The sequence below is a fragment of the Antechinus flavipes genome, chromosome 4, assembly GCF_016432865.1.
Source record: "Antechinus flavipes isolate AdamAnt ecotype Samford, QLD, Australia chromosome 4, AdamAnt_v2, whole genome shotgun sequence".
NCBI lineage: Eukaryota > Metazoa > Chordata > Mammalia > Dasyuromorphia > Dasyuridae > Antechinus > Antechinus flavipes.
The window spans coordinates 188,972,808-188,982,158 of record NC_067401.1 but is presented as its reverse complement, the minus strand read 5'-3'; positions in this window follow the sequence as shown (position 1 = coordinate 188,982,158).

The window sequence follows — 9,351 nt, the reverse complement described above, 5'->3', positions numbered from 1 at the left end:
TTAAAAATCATTTGAGAATTTATAGAAAAAGAAGCGCTGGGAGCCATCCCAGAAAGGCATCACCTCATTTATTAAGTGATCAGAAGCACTTTAAGAGGTACAAACCGCAATCCATTAAGAATAGATAATGAAGTGCAAACGGAGAGTCATAAAACAAATGAGGATTGTAAGACGGCCTTATTAGGAAGTAAACAAGAAAAGGAAAAAGGTGGATGTGACGAAAAAGGAAGAGATAGCAAGAAGCAGGAAGTAGATGTGATGGAACAGGAGGAGGCAGGGATAAAATGCATGAAGAAGTAAACAGAGGGACATATGACCTTGAGAAAAAAGATAAGACAAGGGAGGAGAAGGCAAACAGAGGGAAGGTTGTCTCTGTCTCCACAGCATAGCCTTCTCCCTCATCCCCCGCCTTCCCTGAGGAGATATGTCTCCTATCTGCTCCCTCTGTACTCCCTCATGAAGGCTTTGGAAATTCCCAGATAAGTTTAAGACAGATACAGAGAGCTAGAAGGTACGAAAAAAATGAGGATCAAATACAATATGATGCAGCAGGATAGGCAGCTGTGTTCCAATATTTATGCCCAAAGAACATTTAGCAAAATTCAAGCTTCTGGGAAGAAGATAGAGGAGTTCAAAAACAGATTTAAGCCAGGAGGAAGTTATGGGATAGTAAGAACAAAGGAACTTTGTTAATGTGAGGAAAGTGAGACATCTAGTAATTTACATACAACAGGGCAGAAAGACAGGGAGATGTCTGGTGGTCTGCATAGAAACGAGAAGAATAAATTTGTAGGAGGCAGAACCGCACCACCTAGTGGAAAAACTCCTGTACATAAGATGATTCAGAAGCTAAGAGAACAAGGAGATCATGATACATTGGGGGAATTAGGACTGATTATTTGGAATTGGAGATTACTCTGGTGATGCTCAACAATTAAATTTTGCTATAGAAACTTATGAAAGGCTTGCCTATTGTGTTGAGAGAGCTTATGATAAACTTCAAAAGGCAAGCTCAACACAACTGCAAATTTTAGTGGGGCCCCCCAGTGAGGCCGTTATAGAAACTCCACAAAGACAGTAGATCTCTTCAGATCCCATATGGATTGATCAGTGGGCCCTTACAAAAGAAAAGTTGATGACCTTGCATGACACAATTCATGAACAATTACATTGGGACATATTGAAGAATCATCTAGTGCTTGGAATTCTCCAGTGTTTGTTATAAAGAAAAAATCGGAAAATGGAGAACACTTATAGATTTGAGAGCAGTAAATGCAAATATGACCACTGGTGCTCTTTAACCAGGCCTTCCATCACTTAATATGATACCAAAAGATTATAAATCATGGGTTATTGACATCAGAGATTGCTTTTACAGTATTCTCATCAACGTAAAAGATAGACATAGATTTGCATTTTCTGTGCCTTCCATCAATTTGACAGAACCTTCACACAGATGTCAGTGGAAAGTGTTACCTCAGGGGATGAAAAATAGTCCCACCTTATGTCAGTGGTATGTAGATAAAGTTATTCAACCAGTTAGGCAGAGATTTCCAGAAGCAATCATCATACATTACATGGGTGATATATTAGCTGCACATTTGAACCCTGATATATTGGAAAATACATTAGAAGAGACATTTAGGGAGCTTAGGAAAAACAAATTAGTTATTGCAGAAGAAAAGACACAAAGAAATACTCCCATAAATTGTTTGGGTTATCAGATATATGACACATGTATAAATGTGAAAGCACTAAAATTTGATTTGACAAAAGTGACCACTTTAAATGATTTTCAAAAATTAATAGAGGAAATTCAATGGATCAGAACTAGATTGGGTATTACCACCAATAGATGGCACTCTTTATGATATTCTGAGAGATTCATCTGAATTACATTCCTCTAGGGAATAGACTCCAGATGCAGTGAAATGTATTCAATTAATTGAAAATTTATTACAAAGTCAAATGACAGAAAGGATTCAGGAATAGAATGATGTTGAGGTCTCTATACTTTTTATTATAGGATTACCAATAGGTTTTATACATCAAAAAGAAATTATGTTAGAGTGGGTGCATTTACCACAAGTTAAGAATAGTTTGTCAAACTTATATAGTATTGGTGGCCAATACTATTCATAAAGCTATTGGGAGAGTTCGTGCTTTAACAGGAAGAGATCCTGATACCATTCATACAAAATATATTTCACAACAAATAGAACAATGTATACATGAGTTGTTTGAATGGCAATCTATTATAAATCAAAATTTCAAACATGGCACTATGCTTTTATTTGCAAAGTTTTATAACATGTGTCTATGGACATGAAAAAAAAAAGCCTCTGCTATCCCTTTATTGGGAATTAACATCTTTACTGATGCTACTAAAGACAGGAAAGCTGCTTTATACATTTTTGCATTGAAACTATTGGATAAATTCCAAACAACGTTTACATCCACTCAGCAGAATGAGATTTTTGTGGTGATCAAAGTCTTATGTTATTGATTCCATTATTAGAAACATCATATGTCCCCAACAAAGGGGATGTCATAACTCAATTGACTCTTGAAGCAAATTAGTCATTAGAAATAGAAGGTCTCAATTTCACATGATGCAGTCAAATCGCATAGCAATTTACCTGGTTCCCTTTCCGAAGGCAATGATATTGTTGATAAATCTCTTACAACTTTGTTGTTGATACATTGCCTCAAGATGCCCATAATAAATTCCATTTATCTGCTAGGTCTTTAAGACACATTTATGGTACTGGCAGACAAGAAGCTAGGAATATAGTGAAAAGGTGTTGTCAGTGTGTACCTTTTATGCCTCCTCATCATATAAATCAAAGAATCCAAAAGGAGACAGTCCTAAAGATATTTAGGAAACAGATATCACTCATTTTTCCTACTTTTGGGAGGCAGAAGTATATTTATGTATGTGTTGATGCTTTTCCAGGATTTATTATTGGAACAGCAAAGAATGGAGAGGCTTTAAAGGATGTTAGAGAACATTTGTTATATTGCTTTGCTAACCATGGTGTTTCTACGATTTTGAAAATTGATAATGGCCTTTCATATGCTTTGAAAGGGTTTCAGGAATTTTGTTTTGAATTTGGTGTCAATCATATTACAGGAATTCCACACAATGTTATGGGTCAAGCTATTATGGAAAGAACAAATTGATCTTTGAAAATTTACTTGCTAAAACAAAAAGGAGGAGTTTCATATATGGTTTCTCCTGATAATAAATTACAAAGAACAATTTATACTTTGAATTATTTGAAATTTGATGATAAAGGGCTGTCTTCAGCCATGAAATTTAAAATTGAAACAAAAGACTGAAAAAATAAGATGATAAAACAACTTATTAATCATGATGATAAATTGGAAACTATAATGGATCCTCAAAAGGCTTTGGCAGGATGAGAATAAAGAATGGCATGGTCCAGACACTGTACTAACCTAGGGAAAGGGTTATGTGTGTGTAACCACAGATATGGAAGAGCGTTGGATCCCAATAAGGAAAATCAGGATTGTGGATGCCGACAAAGATTTCACAGGGTCAACAGATAAGACAAAGATTTCTCAAAAAAGCTGCAGCTCTTCAATTAAACCATGGCAACAAAGACAGTTTTCAATGTGCATGGAGGAGAGGTTTTTTACTTTTTGGACTTGGAGACTTGATGGGATAGCTGTCCCTTTTAGCCATACCAGCCAAATGTGACACCATTCATCATGTTTGATAGGTATAAAACACAATCTAACTATTTATCATAAATATCCGGGGTTTTTGACATTTCTTTTTTTTTTTTAATTATTCTTTAAATAGGTTTTTGACATTTCAAGATTGTGATACACATCATTGTCATCATACTATGCTTAAAGATAAGGAATACACTGAAACACTTGTACCATGCTTTATCCACCTGTTTCCCATATAAGTGCCTTTTCACATCAATTATATGTCACCAGTAGGGGTGTAGCAATAAAGGATTTGGATAGATTCTCATTGTAGGGGGACAGACAGTGCAACTGATTCCTATGAATATAAAAAATAGTGATTATACTAATAACACCTCTCTTACAACACAGATATGTTTGGGGAAAGATCATGTGATTTTAGTGGATCACATTGGGAACCAATCACAATTAATTGTGTATAGGACTGGAATATTCAATTTTACTTGTTTAGATTGTAAAGTTTGGCAATATATAGGACGTGAGATTACTGGGTAAGTTTTTATAGGAACAAGGCCAAAATATGCTATGACTGTGATAAAAGCAAAAGGATGGTTTCGAACTCCTGGGAATGAGATATTTGAATGGAAGAACGTATAGATCAAGTAATGATTGGAACAAAAAGATGTATTTCATGTGTGGTATTGGGAATTACATTACTCATTGAAGCCATTTTGTCATCCACAGTATTAACTGTGGCTGTATCTAACACACAAAACTCAGTCAGGCAAACGCATGAAGTACATAACCTTATGAAAAATGTATCTGAAGGACTCAGAATACAGTTGAAAGTAGATAAGGCGATTTATGGTGCTATTCATACCTTACAGGAGGCCACACAATTATTGGATGAGGATGTGGCATATTTGTAATTACTGCAAAAATTACAATATGATTATCATTATAATACCTTTTACTTTACACCAAAGAAATATAATGAAACTCATATGGAATAGGAACTGATAAGAGCTCAGTTGCATGTTACTTTGGAATTATCTAGATTGGTGCAATTGGTGGCTGATATTGATTTGGAAGCTGATGCTCAAATGTGGTCTGATGTGATAGCTAACAAGATCTGAATTTCTTTTACAAAGCAGACCTTGAGGTACTGTGAAAAGTTTACTCACTCCAATGGGAACTAGTCTTGCTGGATGTTTAGTTGTTATAACTGCCTTTATATTAATTTTGAAATGTACTCTGATTACTCTTTTTTTTTTTTCTTTCTTTTTGCTGAGGCAATTAAGGTTAAATAACTTGCCTAGGGTCACACAGCCAGGAAGTGGCAAATGACTGATGCCAGATTTGAACTCAGGTCCTCCTGACTTCAGTGGCTATCCACTGCACCACCTAGCTGCCCTACTCTGACTATTCTTAGGGATTCTGTCACATTTGCCACATTGGAGCTCAAAGATGTAACCTTCAAAAACAAAAAAGGGGGATTTGTAATGGATTGCCAACCCTCAGGTATCTTTGGACAACTGCATGGAATGGGAGTCAGGTAAACTGAAGCAGTTGAACAAGATGGCGCTGGGAGGAAGGAGTCCCACCCCTGTGGATAACAAGATGATGTTGAGCAGAAGGAACCTCACTCCTGTTGACCATATGGCATGTCTAAGATGGGAGTGAGATAGGAGTGAGAGTCCTGTTAGTTCAGTATGATTGGTTTAGAGAGCTCTTGCTATAATGACATAACTGAGGCTTTAAGGCTGCTGGTAGAAGCTGGAATAAATGGAGTTTGCATCACCTCTGCTCCCTGTCTCATCATTATTCACAGTCTCTGCATTATTAGGTTTGGAATTTCTGCTGGTCAGAGCAGGCCTCACTTATTTGTAAGCAAGGGGCCTTAGGGGGCCCTGACAATGTTCCACACAAAGTTCCCACAGTCCTCTCTCTGGGTGTAGATGACTCTCTTCATCATGAGATCATTGAAATTGGCTTCAATCATCTCATTGTTGGCAAGAGTCACGTCCATCAGAATTGATCATCTTTTAATATTGTTGTTGTTATGTAATTGATGCTGTTCTAGTGGTAGAGTAGAGAGTTGTGGGAATCCCCTTTTGGTTGGAGGCACAGGTCCTTCATGAAAGAATTCACAAACCCAAGATCTGTTTGTGGCAAAGGGAAGTTTATTTTTCACTAAGAGGCTCTCTCTTAGAGGACAAATCTCTTGAAGAGGTTTTTGCAAAGAATGAACAGAAACCTATTTTATGAGCAGATCTTGGGGGAAGTTTGAACTGATTATCAGACCAGGATCTCCCAATTGAATGAAAATCGCTTTGAAGGCTTTTTCAGCCTGAATGGGGGATCTGGTTTCAATGGGGGGTGATTTCCAATTGAATGATACTGGCCTGGAAAATATGCCTCTTCTTAGAGTCTCTGGAGCCTGGGAGTCTTCTTTTGCAGATCAAAGAGGACATAATTTCAGGGATTATTTTACACAATTTTTACAGAGTTCACCTGCGTTACAATTTTTTCCTGGTTCTACTCATTTCATTTAGAATCAGTTCATGTAAGTCTCTCCAGGCCTCTAAAACCATCCTCCTGACTATTTCTTATACAACAATAATATTCCATAACATTCATATACCATAACTTATATAGTCATTCTCCAACTGATGGGCATTCACTCAGTTTCCAATTTCTTGCCACTATGAAAAGGGCTGCCCCAAACATTTTTGCATGTTTTCCTTATTTTTATGACAAATTCTCATATGTTGTAATCATGTCCATCTTAGGCTCTCAGCATTTCTACATTCCCAACACTGTAAATACTTTTCAATGTAATTGAAGATTCCTGTAGTTTTTTTTGGCAGTCATACCACACAATTGACTCATACTGAGCTTGCAAGTCAGAACTTTTTTAGAATAATAGCAGTCTAATAATGCTTCCTCCACCTTGTAGTTGTGAAAGTCATTTTTGTATTCAAGTTTAGGATTTTACATTATCTATCCTGAATTTTATCTTAAGATTCAGCCCAAATGTTCTATGCTATCAATATCTTTTTGGATCTTGATCTTCTTGTTGGTAAGGATCAGATTGAGAACATCAGTTATCCTCATTGCTTCTTCTAAAGAAGGATTGAAATAGCCACTAAGTTATGGCAGTGACCTTATTCAGTTCTGGAGAAATCTGGACTCTGATAAATAAGAGTTCTATTCCTTTTCTCAAACTCCTTGGCTCTTTATATTCCCATTCTGGTGCCTTTTTTACTAGAGGATTGGATTTGGGATCACATTTAGGGTTTCCTCAAAGTAGCTGATAGAAAAATATTCAGTAGATCACATGAATCCCAGAATTTAAGAGTTCAAAGATCCTTAGTTGCCAACAAGTATGATCCATACATGCAAGGAACTCCCATTATTACATATATGCAACTTTTCTTTGAACACCTTTTAGAAGAGAGATTCCATTACATTTCATGGTAGTGCACTCCACTTTTCTTTTAACTTACATCCACTGATTCAGGCTCTTCCCTCTGCAACTATACAGAATAAGTCTAATCTCTCTTCCACACAACTTTAGATACTTGGAGACAGCAATTATATTCCCTCTGGGTTTTCTCTTCTCCAACTTAAACATCCTTAGTTCCTTCAATTGATGTTCATATAACACAATCTAAAGGCTATTCTGATTGCCCTGCTCTGAACATTTTCCAGTTTGTATCCTTTCTAAATGATGGCATCCATTATGGGAAAGAAATATTCCAAGTAAAGTCTGAAAACAATATAGTACAGTGAATCTATTATCTCCCAAGTGCTGAAAGGTATACCTCTTCACAAGTTCCATTCAACGTTCCATTAGGTTTCTTGACAACCATATCACATAGCTTATACAGACTGAACTTTGGTATCTTTTTCAAAATAACTGCTTTCTAATCATACTTCCTTCATTTTGTACTTGTAAAATTTATTTTTGTACTCAAGAATAGGAATTACATTTGTCCTTACTGAGTTTCAGTTTTAGATTTAGCACAGTATTCTAGACAACTACTTCTAGCTTTATGTCATGTAAATTTAAGGAGCATATCATCTAATGCCTTTGTCCCAGTCACTGAAAAAAATATGGCACAAGGCCAAGCACAAATCCCTGAGGCACTCATTCCAGGAGATTTGGAACTTGCCATTTAGATGAACCATTAACAACTACTCTGATTCTAATTTCCATGTTCTGAATATATCTAATTGCCAACTCTCTCTCTTCTCTCTGTCTCTCTCTCTCTCTCTCTCTGTCTCTCTCTCTGTCTCTCTCTCTCTGTCTCTCTCTCTCTGTCTCTCTCTCTCTCTCTCTCTCTCTCTCTCTCTCTCTCTCTCTCCCCCTTTCTCCCTCCCTCCATTGTCTCCACAAGAATAACATGAGGTAATTTGTAAAACAAACAAAAACCCTACTAAAATCTAGGTAAAACATATCCATAGCATTCTTCTCATTTACTAAGCTAGTGGTCTTATCAAAAAAGGAAAGGAAGCTAGTCAACCATGATCTGTTCTTAATGAAAACATGATAGTTCCCCCCCCTCTGCCTTTTCTAATTGTTTAACAATTTCTTTAATGATCCTCTAGAATTTTCCAAGTAATTTAAGTCAAGCTCCTTGAGATAGTTTCAGATTCTGTTCTCTTTCCTTTTCTGAAAATTGAGTCATTTATTTTTCTCTAATCTTGTGGCAGCTTTCCTATTTTCCATAATCATTTGAACATCACTGACAATGGCTCAGAGATCACATCTACCTATTCTTTCAGTATCTGATGATGTAGTTTATCAGAGTAAGGAGATAGGAGTAGCTATCTTTTTACTTAGCTTGGATATTCACTCTCTATTATTCATTTTTGGTTTCTTTTTTCATCTTCTGTTAAAAAAAAAAAAGATAGCTTTCCTTAGTTAAAAAAAAAAAACAAATAAAATGTTCTGTTTTCTCTCTGTTTGCAGTTACAATGCAAAGTTATCTCTTGCAAAGGTTCTTTCCCTTCTCTGGTCCTCCCTTTTCTCCCAATATGGCTTTTAAATTCTTTAAAAATATCTCAAGCCTGCAGCTTGTAAAGAAAAAGCCAAAATTATTTTTGAAAAAAAATGCTGCCCCATTTTTACAACTTATCTGGCATGGAACAATCAAGATAGATTATGAAGAACAGACCAAGAAGCTGTTAGAATTAATGAAAAACTTATTCTAAGCTCATTATGAGTTTTAACATATCTAAAGCCAGGGCAGCTATGTGATGCAGTGGATAGAGCACTATCCCTGAAATCAGGATGACCTGAGTTCAGATGTGGTCTCAGATATGTAACACTTCCTAGTGTGTGATCCTGGACAAGTCACTTAACCCCAACTGCCTCAGCAAAAAACAAAACAAAACAAAAAAACAACATACCTGAAGCTATTTTTATAAGACTAGGTTACGCTCATATTCATCCTCTATTACCTGATCTTGCTTCAGTCTTCTGTTTTCATCTTTTAAAAACCTAAATTAATTAGCAACTTCCCTGTGCATCCACAAATACCCCTCCTTTGACTCCTTTGAAATCTGCTCTCCCAAATTCTAAAGTGCATGGCAGACTATTCCTGGATTTTTTTTTTCTTTTTTATCACAAACTTCTCCCCAGGATTCTTTACTCCATTTGGG